The sequence below is a fragment of the Sapajus apella genome, unplaced genomic scaffold (assembly GCF_009761245.1).
Source record: "Sapajus apella isolate SASKATOON/1434 unplaced genomic scaffold, GSC_monkey_1.0 scaffold128, whole genome shotgun sequence".
Taxonomy (NCBI): Eukaryota; Metazoa; Chordata; class Mammalia; order Primates; family Cebidae; genus Sapajus; species Sapajus apella.
Genome location: NW_022437068.1, coordinates 1,439,296 through 1,453,384, shown reverse-complemented (window position 1 = coordinate 1,453,384; position 14,089 = coordinate 1,439,296). Strand labels below are relative to the sequence as shown.

At 36.5% G+C, this 14,089-nt stretch overlaps 1 protein-coding gene across 3 annotated transcripts in view; it reads right to left on the bottom strand.

The window, feature by feature from the left end:
• PPARG (peroxisome proliferator activated receptor gamma) overlaps positions 1–14,089 on the bottom strand; it is a 142,013-nt gene that overhangs the window by 109,924 nt on the left and 18,000 nt on the right. For 2 of the 3 annotated variants that reach the window (XM_032262262.1, XM_032262261.1), the window contains exon 2: positions 8,054–8,130. The exons of the other annotated variant lie outside the window; for it this stretch is intronic. The gene's annotated coding sequence lies outside the window, so the exon portion shown is untranslated. The remainder of the gene's footprint in view (positions 1–8,053; positions 8,131–14,089) is intronic. 3 annotated transcript variants of the gene reach the window in all.

The following is a 14,089-nucleotide window of genomic DNA, read 5'->3' as shown; positions in this document are numbered from 1 at the left end:
ATGTAAGTAATTTCAACAAATGGTTCATGCTACAGATCAGTTTCTAGCAGGCGGGGCACCCAGGTATGTTCCTATGAATCTTAAATTAATGATAACACATTATTACCAGCAAGGAAATAAATACCAGTATCTACACGGCATAAGGGAGCAGCTTCCATTTACATCCCATCCCTTGAAGAATGACTTTAATTTGGCCAGTGAGTGGGGCACTGATTAGCGTGTACTGGTGATTACCTGACCTCTTTCTATTTTGATTTATTCATTTGGAAAAGATAAAAAAGTCAAGGAAACTATTACAAGTAATACCATAAATATATGCTGTAAATTATTTCTAAGCCCTTTATATATTTGATTTTACTTGATCCTTAACATAAGCATCTCTTACTTAATGGAAAGGAAATTTAAATGATGGCCAATGAATAGAAGAGAAAAGACAGTAACTCAGTGTCTTGGTTCCCAAAGCAGTGAATTTCCCTGGGGTGACACGGTTAAGGTTCTTCCAAAGTGTAACTTAAAGGTCAGTTTAAAAAAAAAAAAGGTAAAAATTGAGTATTAAACATCTCTTAGTAATAGAAAAAATCATTTTCATTGCAGGTAATTATCAAAATACTTCATGAGTAATATACTTTATATTTTCAGTGTAAGTGACAAGAAAGATTTTGTAGTTTATTAGTTATGACAGATTTCTCTAGGTATTCATAATAGATTGCTTAAAAAATTAGGTATTGTCAATTGTATTTACACTTTAGTGGTTAAAAGTACTTCAATTTTACAACACTATCTGGAAGAAGTTCAATAATAGATTTTTAATACTCTACTCCTACAAAATGATTGTAATGCTCCATGGGAATTTAGATTTGCACAAGTTATTAGGATGTGACCTTTCCCTTAGATTTCTTATTTTAGGATCAACTTAACATGGTATTTCCCCAGTGGGAACTGCTGTACTTCCTTCGCAGATAAGAAAAATAGCAATCACAAATTATAGTGAGCAAACTTAGGGAAACATACATTTCTGTGAGGCAGACAAAACTGAAATCTTACAAGAAGAATACACTATGTATTCCTTGGGCTTGAGAGGAAAGCCATGTGGCTTGTTAACAAAAGAAAACAAAAGTCATGCCATTATGGTATTTCCCTGAAATTTATACCTAATTGTTTCTTGTCCCAGCCACCAAGTCTTATGACTTTTAAAGATTATTAAAGATGTTTACGTCACTAAATTTCCTATGTCCTGCCTAGTGGGAGTATAAAAGGTTAAAAATATCTAACTTTTAATAATTTAAATTATTTCAGATCACAGGATCTGGGCTGAAGAACAAGAAGTCACGAGCTTAAAGAAAAAAAAAACAAAAAACAAGAACAGTATGAAAGGGAACACAGTTGCTTTCCTTTTGCCCAATGGAATAGTAGCTTCCAATTATTGAGCACTTACTACGTAACACTGTGGTAGAATTTGTATGCATTATTTGTGACATATAAGTTATTGGCGGTATCCAAAGAACCAAGAATGCCATAACTCAGACTGTAGAGCTCATAATTGGGTTTATTTATTTATTTGAGGCAAAGAAAACTGGGGAAGGAGACCCTGAACTCCCAAACAGAAAGTTGAGAATAAAAAGGAGAGAATTTTACCAATAATATTTTTCCTATTCATTTTAATACATTGTAAACATATAGTTTTGTATCTTAAAATTCGTATTATATCTTTATTTATATTTGTTTCTGAAATATTCAAACTTTAAAAATATTTGGTTTTAAAAAATATTTTTTAAAAATTGATTTGAACCCATCTCTATGAAAGTCCTACTTTGTTAAATCTGAATTTTCAAAAGCAATCATTCCTTCCTAATAACTAGCAACTTGGAGTTAAAGGTCAAAAGAGACCCACAGCATAGTCTTTACATTTTATTTACATCTGACATAGCCTCAGGAAATAATCTCTAACTTCTTTGCTATTAAGTTGTTTTTTTAAAAAACAAACAAACAAACAAACAAACAAAAAGCAAAAAACGAGCCCAAGGCAGGAGGATTGCTTGAGGCCAAGAGTTTGAGACCAGTCTGGGCAACATAGGAAGGCCTCCTCTCTGAAAATAATGTAACAATTAGCCAGGTGTGGTGGTGTGTGCCTGTAGTCCCAGCTACTCGGGTGGCTGAGGCAAGAGGGTCATGTGAGTCCAGGCATTTGAAGTCGTGGTGAGCTATGATCGCACTGCATTCCAGCTGGAGCAAAAGAGGGAGGCCCTGACTCTAAAGAATAAAAATAAAAATAAACCACTCACATCGTTCTAATCTCTAAACAACTGCTGAAGCTCTTCACTCTCCACCCTCCCACCACTATCATACACACAAAGCCTTAAGTAAATGATAATTCATTTAAATTAACAGAAATCATTTAAATGTATTTCCAAAATATATTGGTATTTTGCATGTTTTGTTCATTTGCTATTAATATATCCTCCAAGCAATTTGAAATGTAATAAAATTAATAATACAAGAGTAATATAATTAATTGCTCAAACACTTTAACACGGAAATTCCTCTCTTGGCAATTTATCTGAAGAAAATAATCTTTTGAACTGAGTGAAATATGTACATAAAGATATTCATGGTATAAGAATAAAACATAATCATATAATAAAAAACCAGAAGCCACCTAAAAACTGACTTAGTAAATTATGTGCTATCACTAAGATTATGTTGCCATTATGAAAAATCCAAAAGCCAGGTAGAAGTGAAAAATTTATTGGACCTAACAGTGAAAGAGGCTGAGGCCCAAGTGATACATATACAGTAACTGTCAGTAAATAAAAACGTACAAATGTGAACAAAACTGGAAGAAACTACAGAAGAATTAGTTTGTGTGGTTGTGATCTTTTTATTTTAAAAAATATTCCACAGCTTTTTAGCAATAAAAATGAAAATAAATCAACAAAAATGAAACAAACCCAAAGGCCAAAATTCAAAAGCAAAAGTAATTTGCCTTAGTTACTAATCGTATTTCCACCCATCTTTAAGGTTGGGGCAGTAAGCACTGCCTATGTTTCAACACTCAAGCCCTGACTTCATAGCATGGGTATAGATAGGCAGAGAGTTTATTTACAGAGGGCAGGACTGAACTTTGCATGTGAACATATACAGAAAATGATAAAGATCGTTGTGTCCTATTAGTAATTTACAGATTGTGATTTGCTCCACCCAGTACACCTATAATTGAATTCCTTAGTCATAAAATCATTGAGACCAAACAAGTTCAGATATCTTTTATCTAAACCCTTTTTCTCCCTCACCATCAGTTAGCATATTTCTTATGGAGCTTTTCTTCTTTTTATAGATTCATTTGTCTTAGTTATAAATTAACCCCACAAGCAACTCTCCCAGCCACCCAGCTCTACAGTTTCCTGTGTACCAGATTTTTTTTAACCTCACAATTTATGGTATACAGGCCATTTAAACTGCCAGTTGGTAAATGATGTCCAGTAACCATCTTTAGATTTTCTTTTTTTTTAAAGGTTCCTAAGGATTAATGGCCCTCTAAGCAGAGATTCTCCTTAGAGCCAGACACCCTGGCAAAGAAGTGGAATATAACTGCTGAAGACTTGTTACTTCTTTTTTAGTTTTTAAAACTGTAATAAAATGAGATAAAATTTACCATTTTAACCATTTTTAAGTGTGCATTCAATGGCATTAAGTACATTCACAATGTTTGTAACCATTCTCCGATACTTTTTCATCTTACAAAACTGAAACTATCCCCATTAAATACTAACTCCCCATTCCCTTCCCGTGCCCCAGCCCGTGGTAACCACCATTCTACTTTCTGTCTCTATGAAATTTGACTACTTTAGATGCAACTTCTGTTATTTCTTGTTTCACCTAAAAAATGTGAACTAGTGTAGTTTGCTAAATTAGTTGAACATACACATGAGTTACCGGCAATTAAATTCAGGGTCGAATTCCAAATACTTCACATTTCATTTTTCATGCCAAAATGCTTGAATTTAGACCGCTCATTTTCAGATGCCAAAGTACATACCTGCCCCTAACTTTGTCTTTTAAGAGTTTCCTCTTTTGATTTTAAAAGGCTTTATGCTTTTCCAAAGTTAAACTGATTTTCTAGCAACTTAATGCTGTCATTGATTTCCTTTAAGAATGAAAGATCCCTTAGTACTACTTGTATTTATTGAATTCCAAGACATTTTGCCTAGAAACAATATGGTCTTCTTCTCTCCTCCCCCATTCAAACAAATATAAGACTACGAGTTCTAAATTCTTTTTCAAATCCTGTCTTCGGTAATAATGATTTATGGATCAGGAGATTTTTTCAAAGTATTTCATGAAATACTTTGACAGTTCTGGTTTGAACATTCAAATCAGACCCTTACTGTCACCAAGAAAAAACACTGCTAAGACGTGGTTCCCGAGAAGGCAGAGTTTTGTGGAGTTATTCCCACTCACAGGTTTCTAAAGGGCAATAAGCAACTGGCTAAAGCACTAAGTACACTAAATAGAGGTAGAGGTAGGGATGGGAGTGTGTATGAAAAGGATTAGACTTGTAGAGGTAGGGATGGGAATATGTATGAAAAGGATTAGAAAACAGCTCAAGAAATAGTCTTGATGAAAAGAATGCCCCTGCCTAACTCTTTTCTAAGATTTGCAAATGCAGAAACTTACTCCACAAATTAGCAAAAATCTAATGAGAGTGATTTACTGACTCCACTGTGACCTGTAAAAAAACTTCTTAACTTGATAGAGTTCCTTAGTGCCCTTTAGGCAGCCCCCACAGTTACCACAGTGCAGTCCCAGTACAATTATCAATGCTGATACACTAAAGCCAAGACACAGCATCCACTTGAGTTCCAGCAACAGATGAATGGATAAAGAAAATGTGGTTCCCATACGTAATGGAATATCATTCAGTCATAAAACAGAATGAAATCCTGTTATTCATGACAACATGGATGAGCTTGCTGGATATTAGGTTAAGTGAAATAAGCCAGACAGATACCAAATGCTCTCACTCATACGCGGGTTTAAAAAGTTAATCTCATAGAAGCGGACACTAGAATAGGGGCTACTAGAGGCTGGAAAGGGCTGGGGATAGCCAGAGATTGCTTACCAGATACAAAATTACAGCTAGATACAAGGAACAGTTCTAATGTTCTATAGCATGGTGGGGTGAATATAATTTACAACAACCTATTGTATATTTTCCAACAGCAAGAAGAACAGATTTTGAATGTTACCAGCACAAAAAAATAGTAAGTGTCTGAGGTGATGGATATGCCAATTATCTTGATTTGATCATTACATATTGTATGCATGTATGGAAATATCAGACTGTACCACATAAATATGTGCAATTGTGTGTTAATTAAAAATAATAATAAAAGCAAAAAAAGACGTAATACATTGAGAATGGCACAATACTATAAAGTATTTGGATTTCACCAGTTTTCCTACTAATGTCCTTTTTCAGCTCTAAGATCCAATCCAGGATCCCACATTGCCTTTAGTTGTCATGCAATATTCTCCTCCGAATCTGTGGTGGTTCATTAGTAAAGATGTGTCTTTTATGCCTCTATACTGTTGAACGGTGAGGGTCAGATATTTTGGAGAATGTGTCTGTATTTAGGTTAAAGCTTTCTCATAGTCAAATGAGATTAGGAATGTTTGGGAAGAATACCAAAGGCATGATGTGTCCTTTTCAGGACATCCTATCAGGGGCATATGAGGTCACTACATCTTATTATTCTTGATATTGTCCCTGCTCATGTGGTTAAAGGTGGTGTCTGTCAGGATTCTTCACTGTAAAGTTAGCATTTTTTCCTTTTGTAATCAGATACTTTGAGGTTATGTAAATATTTTCTTTCACCTTAAACTTTCACTCACACTCTGTTGCCCAGGTTGGAGTGCAGTGGCACAATCTCAGCTCGCTGCAACCTCCACCTCTTGGGTTCAAGTGATTCTCATGCCTTAGTCTCCTGAGTATCTGGGATTATGGGCACCTGCCACCACACCTAGCTAATTTTTGTATTCTTTTTTTTTTTTTTTTTTTGAGACAGAGTTTCACTCTTGTTACCCAGGCTGGAGTGCAATGGCGCAATCTCGGCTCACCGCAACCTCTGCCTCCTGGGTTCAGGCAATTCTCCTGCCTTGGCCTCCCGAGTAGCCGGGACTACAGGCACGCGCCACCATGCCCAGCTAATTTTTTGTATTTTTAGTAGAGACGGGGTTTCACTATGTTGACCAGGATGGTCTCGATCTCTTGACCTCGTGATCCACCCGCCTTGGCCTCCCACAGTGCTGGGATTACAGGCGTGAGCCACCGCGCCCGGCTAATTTTTGTATTCTTAATAGAGATGGGGTTTCACCATGTTGGCCAGGCTGGTCTTGAACTCCTGACCTCAAATGATCCACCCATCTCAGCCTCCCAAAGTGCTAAGATTACAGGCATGAGCCACCACACCTGGCCCACTCACTAATTTTAGTATTTATCAGAGGAAGTTGCATGCACCAATTATTGCTGTGGCTTTGTGACAACAATTTTCTATTTCCCCCATTCCTTTTACATTTATTAAAGTCTTTTACAAGAAGGAGTTCTTCTCTCCCCATTTATTTATTTATTCAGTCATTTATTCATATCAACCTGGACTTATGTATATATTTTATTTATAAATAAGATTACAATTTGATACTATATATAGTTATTTTATTGATCAAATTGTTCCAGCTTTGGACATTGGGAGCTCTTTTTAGGTTGACTCTTCCGAACACATCCTTACTTTCTGGCCCCACAACATCCTCCATGCTCAGCTTGTATTTTCCCTGCCCCAGGCTTAGAATTAACCCTTCTCCAAAGAGCTCTGGTTTTCTTTAAGGAAAAATGGTACAGATTGTGTATCTCTTATCCAGAATGTTTGGGACCAGAAATACCTTGGATTTTGCATTTTTTTGGATTTTGGAATATTTGCTTAACACTTACTTGTTGAGCATCCAAAATCCAAAAATCCAAAATCCAAAATGCTCCAAGGAATATTTTCTTTGAGCATCACCTATATGCCCAAAAAGTTTTGAATCCGGAAGCATTTCAAATTTCAGATTTTCAGATTTGGGATGCCCAGCCTCTATTTGGAAACCACAATCTAGTTTGCTACTGGAAAGTCACTACTTCTAGGCCCTCTTAGCAGACAGAGTTAGCAAACATATGTATATATAATAACCCATGTATATACATATCTCTATATTAATTTCTTTTTCTAACTGATAATTCTTTATTCAATGTTGTGGATTTCATTTATCTGTAGATTTCAGGAAAATGAGATGTTCTGTGTTAGCTCATGATTTACCAAAATCTATGGTCCTAAAACTACATGAAGCCTTAAAGTGACATGTCTCCTTTTCCTTCCCAAAAAAGTTAGGGACTAAGAACTGCCTTAGAACCCTATAATCAGGCCTCAGAAGGATAAATTCTGCATGCTGGATATCCCAAAACTTTGGAAGCCCCTGGAGCCCCTGAAATCCTACCCCAATCTAGTCAGTCCCAGGAAGGAAGTAGTTTTAATACTGGGTACCAGCTATAACTTAGCAATTCTCCTTCCTAGAATGGAGCATATTTGGCTTATAAGAAGCTAATTTCTCCTTTGTGACCACAGATTATGACTGCCTGGCCAATAGGGAACCAGGCAAGAGATCTTAATTTTTATCTCAATTTAATTAAAAGTATCATAAGGATCTAAAATAATGTAATTGTTACTTAAGTAGAAAAATTAAGAGGAACGTAAAAGACTTTAATTAGAGTTTCATTTTTAAGGATTTGAGTTATTTCTCAACTTCTAGGTCATTTTCCCATCCTACGTTTGTTTTGTGTTAGACAAACATGTTATACTGTATACTCCAACTGACTGGGAAATTACCTAGCAGAAAGTATTATAATAGTCAAAAATAAAAACTCTCTAGGAAATTTTACAATAAAATACTATGTCTAATTTGCATATTCTTTAAAAGGGATACTTTTCAATATAAGTGCAGTATAAATTCTGATTTTACTTACTGTTAAAGGCTGACTATTGTTTGAGAAAATGGCCTTCTTGTTGTATATTTGTGGTTTAGTGTTGTCTTCTTTCAAATCTGAACAATTAAAAAGAAAGATTTTCAATGTACACAGATGTTCAAATTGTGTACACATGTATACAACCTAGGCTGCCAAAATGTACATGCATAAATAAATTTGATTTCTCTATTGGATTTCATTCTGAATGTTTGCTTTCCCTGAGCTACAATGCTTTATATTCCCGAGAAGTAACTAACAGACCACAAAATGATTCACCATAAATCATACAGGGCTGGAGAATCTTTTAAAAATTATTTCATAAAAGAGACATGTATTAGATTCACTTTACCTACTTTCCTATTTCCGTCACTAACGTGAATTAAGCCCTTTTTCATCTTTTATGTCACATGAATGATGATACCTCTACTACTGTGCAGACTTAAGAAAAACTAGACCTTAAAAGGATTAATAACGTTGAAGGTTAATGTTTGATAAGTTATACACTGCAAAAACAATCCTTAATAAAATATAACTTCATTCTAGATGACACATGGTTATTTAGCCTAAAATGACAGTATAGATGTGTGCCTCAACCATGTAGGCAAGGCAAATGCAGCACACCCCTTATGAAGCAGACTTTTCAGAGGATGAGCCAGAGAACAGATTGTCTAAGTAAAAGAGCCCAGGGTCTCAGGATTCACAATCTTATCTCTTATGAAAGGCTTAAGAATCCTAGAATAGCTGTATTTTCCATCAAGACAAAATAGCACCTAGTGCCAAATGCCTTATCATCAGGGCCTGAATAGTGCCAACATCAAGACTCAACATTCTGCATTCAGAATCTAACCTCCATGAAACTCTACAGTATTTTCTCTTTTAATTATGTATCCTTTAATTTATAATTTACAAAAACTATTTTATTACTTAACACATGGCATAAAAGTAGTAGACCATGAAGATAAAATGTTCTCCCATTTTGTTAACTCTAGCAGGAAAGAATATAAACTATAGCCAATGTATTTTGCTTGTTTGTTTATTTCTCCAGCATTGTTTAGTACTTCTATTTGGAAAATGAAAGAAAACATTTTCACTTTGGAAGGCCGAGGCAGGCAGATTGCTTGAGCCCAGGAGTTCGAGACCAGCCTGAGCACCACAGAAAAACCTCGTCTCTACAAAAAATAGAAAAATTAGCTGGGCATGGTGGTGTGTGCCTGTAGTCCCAGCTACGCAAGCGGCTGAGAGGCAGGAGGATGTCTTGAGCCCAGGAGTTTAAGGCTGCACTGAACTATGATCACACCACTGCACTCCAGCCTAGGGAACAGAGCAAGACCCTGTCTCAAAAACAAAACAAAATAAAACAAAATAAAAACAAAAACTTTTAAATACAGACTCAGTATCAAAATAAAGCAACAATTTTCTTTTCAGAATTGGACATGCTCTTCTTTAGAAAGAGCTAATGTGTCAGTGTGTTATGCCCACGTTTTATGTTTTCTGGCTGTGACTACTGACCTGTATCATAATAATATATATAAACACACTCTAATTTGTTAGCCAAAAATGAAAGGAGCACCCACAGTGAAACTGCTCATGCACAACACGTAGAAAACATGAGAGATGAGAAACAACTATGTAATCTATGACAGATTACTGCTTGGAATTTTTGTTTGTTTGTTTTTACATTTAAGGCAACAATTAAAAAGGGCTCAAATATGTGAAAACAAAAGGAAAGATTTTAATCTAAAAAAACTGAACAAAATCCATATGTAAAAAATTAAAGAATGTTGATTTCAAGGTTAAGATTAAGCTGTACCAGCTTTCCTCAATATTCATGACAATTTCCCTTTGAAATATATATGTATTCCTTCAGAAGTAGATGGGTAAAAAGTAACGATTTCTAGAAATTGCTATCTATTCCTAGTGTGTAGTCCCAAGTGTTGGATTAAACAGAAAACTTGGCTGGTTGTCACTACTCTCAGAGTCAGACAGGTTTAGGCAACCTTTCCCCAAGCCTCCTCCTGCCACTAGTCCTCTCCCTTCTGAACCCATTCAGAATTGCATTGTATCTTAGAAGGAACTGTCTTCAGACACGAAACACAGTAGGGCAGAGACGAGATCCATTGGAGGGAGCAGATACCAGGGATTGCAATTCTTTCACCTCTGCCATCTGGTAAAATAACTCAAGATTGGTTTATATTCATTAGATTATAAACATCCTACCCATCCCTAGAAGCCAGAGAACTGGGCTGTGAAGACAGCAGACAACTGCCTTACACTTCAACACAGCCCACATTAGATAGGGGCTGTTCATCTCTACCCACACAATGATTTTACAACTGGGATAGGATTTTTACCAGAACCTAAATAAATAATAAGGCAGGCCAAGGGCATTTTACTCAGACTAACTTGTCTGAAATGAAATAAACAGTGAAGTTGACTTAAGATATAGAAAAATAACAATGGAAATAATTGAAAACTTATCAAAGAATTACTTTCCCAAAAAGCTATTAGTTTTATAGATGATTTATTAAAGGTTTCAAGGAAGATTTAATTTTCTTAATACATAAACTGTTTCTGAGTAGGAAAAAATATAGTAACATAATAAACTTTTCTATAGTAGTATAACACTGATATTAGAACCTGACAACAGAGAAAAATATCAGTCCCACTTATCAATATTGATTTTAAATAAAATGCTAATTCACAAATTAAATCCTCTATTAAAATAATGAACCACCATAATCAAGTTATATTTATCTCAGAAAGGCAAAGAAGATTTGATATTTGAAAGTCTATTAAAACGTCTCATAGCACTAGGTCAAAAAGCTATAGGATTACTACAAAAATGACAAAAAAGTACTCAGTAAAATTCAACAGCCACTCTTGACAAAAGTTCTTTTAAAAAGTACGAAACCTAGCCGGGCGCGGTGGCTCAAGCCTGCAATCCCAGCACTTTGGGAGGCCGAGGTGGGTGGATCACGAGGTCAAGAGATCGAGACCATCCTGGTCAACATGGTGAAACCCCGTCTCTACTAAAAATACAAAAAACATTAGCTGGGCATGGTGGTGCGTGCCTGTAATCCCAGCTACTCAGGAGGTTGAGGCAGGAGAATTGCCTGAACCCAGGAGGTGGAGGTTGCGGTGAACCCAGATCGCGCCATTGCACTCCAGCCTGGGTAACAAGGGTGAAACTCCGTCTCAAAAAAAAAAAAAAAGTACAAAACTTAAGAACAAGAATATTAATCTCAAACTTCACAATCAGTATCATCTTAATTGTGAAATACTAGAGCAGCATTTCCCAAAATTTGTTCTATAGGTAACTTGTTCCCTAAGATTTTTCAACAGAAAAGGTTCTACCATAAAATAAATTTGCGTATGGTCTTCATTTTTGGAGACTAATAAAGTACATTAGCATTGTATGTACTCTGAAAACCCTGTAATTTAAAAAACAGAACCACCATCAACAATAACAATCTGCTTCTTGATGGTTCTCAAACTTACTTGAACACGTGTTTTTGGCTTTTTATTATTTCACTCCTCAACCCACTTTACTGTGGTTTTTGGCACCTACCTCCTTTCTACTGAAACTCAAGTACCTGTCATCTCCTTCCTGCTAAATCCTAGACTTTTCTTAACTTCAATTCTATTTTTCCAGTGGCATGCCAGTAAATATTTAACTGGTCCTCCTTGCAGAGAAAAATGCCCTGATTTGTAATGTTCACCAATTTTTGTGTTGTAAATACTCCCACCATGACTGATATAAAAGCGGCACAAATATTACGGTCTATTTCCAGTACTCAGTGGGTATGAATCATCTCAGCAATGTAAAATAATTAGGAATTGGTGTGGTTTGTGTATTTCTTACTTTTATTTTGAATGTAACTTGTGTTTAACTGTATCCAATTTAAGTTTTAATAATGGCTGTGTGTAACAATTGGCTCAATAAAATCCTGGAAATCTAACAACACAGCTCCAGCACACCATGATCTCTGCCTCTGCAGCATTTGATATTTTGCCCATCCTCCACTATTGAATCTGTCTCTTGGCTCCTTGAGATCTGTTTTTCTCTTTTTTTTTTTTTTTTTTTTTGAGACAAGGGTTTGCTCTGTCACCCAGGCTGGAGTGCAGTGGTGTGATCACGGTTCACTGTAGACTGAACATCCCAGGCTCAAGTGATCCTCTCACCTCAGCCTCCCAAGTAGCTGGGACTACATGTGCACACCACCACACCCAGCTAATTTTTCATTTTTTATAGATGAGATCTCCCTATGTTGTCCAGGCTGATTTCTAACCTGCCTTGGCCTCCCAAAGTGCTGGGATTACAGGTGTGAGTCACTGCACCTGGCCTCCTAACTCTTATCCTACCATATGAAGACAATTTTAGTCACTTTTCCTGGTACCCCTTCTTTCTATTTTGTGTTCTCTAAGTTTTTTCTTGGCCTTCGTCTCTTCTTTATATTCTTGCCCTCAGCACTCCGACTCATAAACACATCTGCTTGCTTATAGCTCCCAAACCTATCTCTAAACACAACTCCTCTCTTCAGAGTTCCAAAGGAAGCACAATTCAACACCTAATTGGACAACTCCTCACTCTCTTTAAAAGAAATTCCATTCTTTACTGGGGTCTTTCAAAATACATTAAAGAAGATTCAATTTATAACCACAAAGCAACCCTTCTCATATACCCCTTCCCTTTAATTTCCCCTTAATTCCCTTTAATTTAATTTACAGTAACACAAGCTGATTTGCAGTGAATTAACACAACTAAGAGTTTAAATTTAATCCACACTTAAACTCTTAATAACGAAGAGTTTAAACATAATCCACAGTGCTACATGTGAATATGGTTGCACTTGTATAGGTCTAATTGTTAAATGTAGAGTACTGGTGGTGGTGATGGGATTTGGACATCCCATTCCCTGGAAAGCCAAATACTTGAAAAGTAGGCTCTTGTGCATGACAGGGTGGCTATGTTCAGATTGCCTGGTTTCAAATACTAGTTTTTATCACCTGGCAGATTATTTTAACTCTCTGTTCCTGTTTCTTCATCTGACTTTTTTTTTTTTTTTTAATTGAGACAGAGTCCCCGGGCTGGAGTGCAGTGGTGTGAACTCAGCTCACTGCAACCTCTGCCTCCCGGGTTCAAGCGATTCTTCTGCCTCAGCTTCCCAAGTAGCTGGGATTACAGGCGCCCACCACCAAGTCCAGCTAATTTTCTGTATTTTTAGTAGAGACAGAGTTTCACCATGTTGGCCAGGCTGGTCTCAATCTCCTGGCCTAATGATCCACCCGCCTTGGCCTCCCAAAGTGCTGGGATCATCTGACTTTAATACCATATATCAGGGTCCCCCACCCCAGGGCCAAGAACTAGTACCAGTCTACCGCCTGCTAGGAACCAAACCACACGGCAGGAAATGAGTGGTGGGTGAGTGAATATTACTGCCTGAGCTCCACCTCCTGTCAGATAAGCAGCAGCATTAGATTCTCAAAGGAGCAGCAAGCAACATTAGATTCTGAAAGGAGTGCAAACCCTACTGTGAACTGTGCATGCGAGGGAACTATGTTGCATGCTTCTTATGAAACTCTAAGTAATGCCTGATGATCTAAGGTGGAACAGTTTCATCCTGAAACCACCTCCCCCAGCCACCAGTCTGTGGAAAAATTGTCTTCCATGAAACCAGTCCCTGGTTCCAAAAAGGCTGGGGACTGCTGGTGTACATGGTTGTTAAAAAGAATGAGATAATGTATATAATGTGCTCAAAACAGAGCCTGATATGGAATAAGCATTCAACAAATATTAACTATTACCATCAATAGCTAGATGACTTCTTTGGTGCTTAATTATGGAGTAATCATTTAGAAGGATGGTTAAATGACATTTTGGTTCAGGATTTAAACTGTGGAATAGTCAAAAGGTAGAATGGAAAGAAAACACTTTAGCATGAAATTGTATGGTTACATTTATAAACTGATTATAAACTAAGTTACCTTAATGAGTAACATTAGTCCAAGAAGTTATAATGGCTATTTGGGATTAGG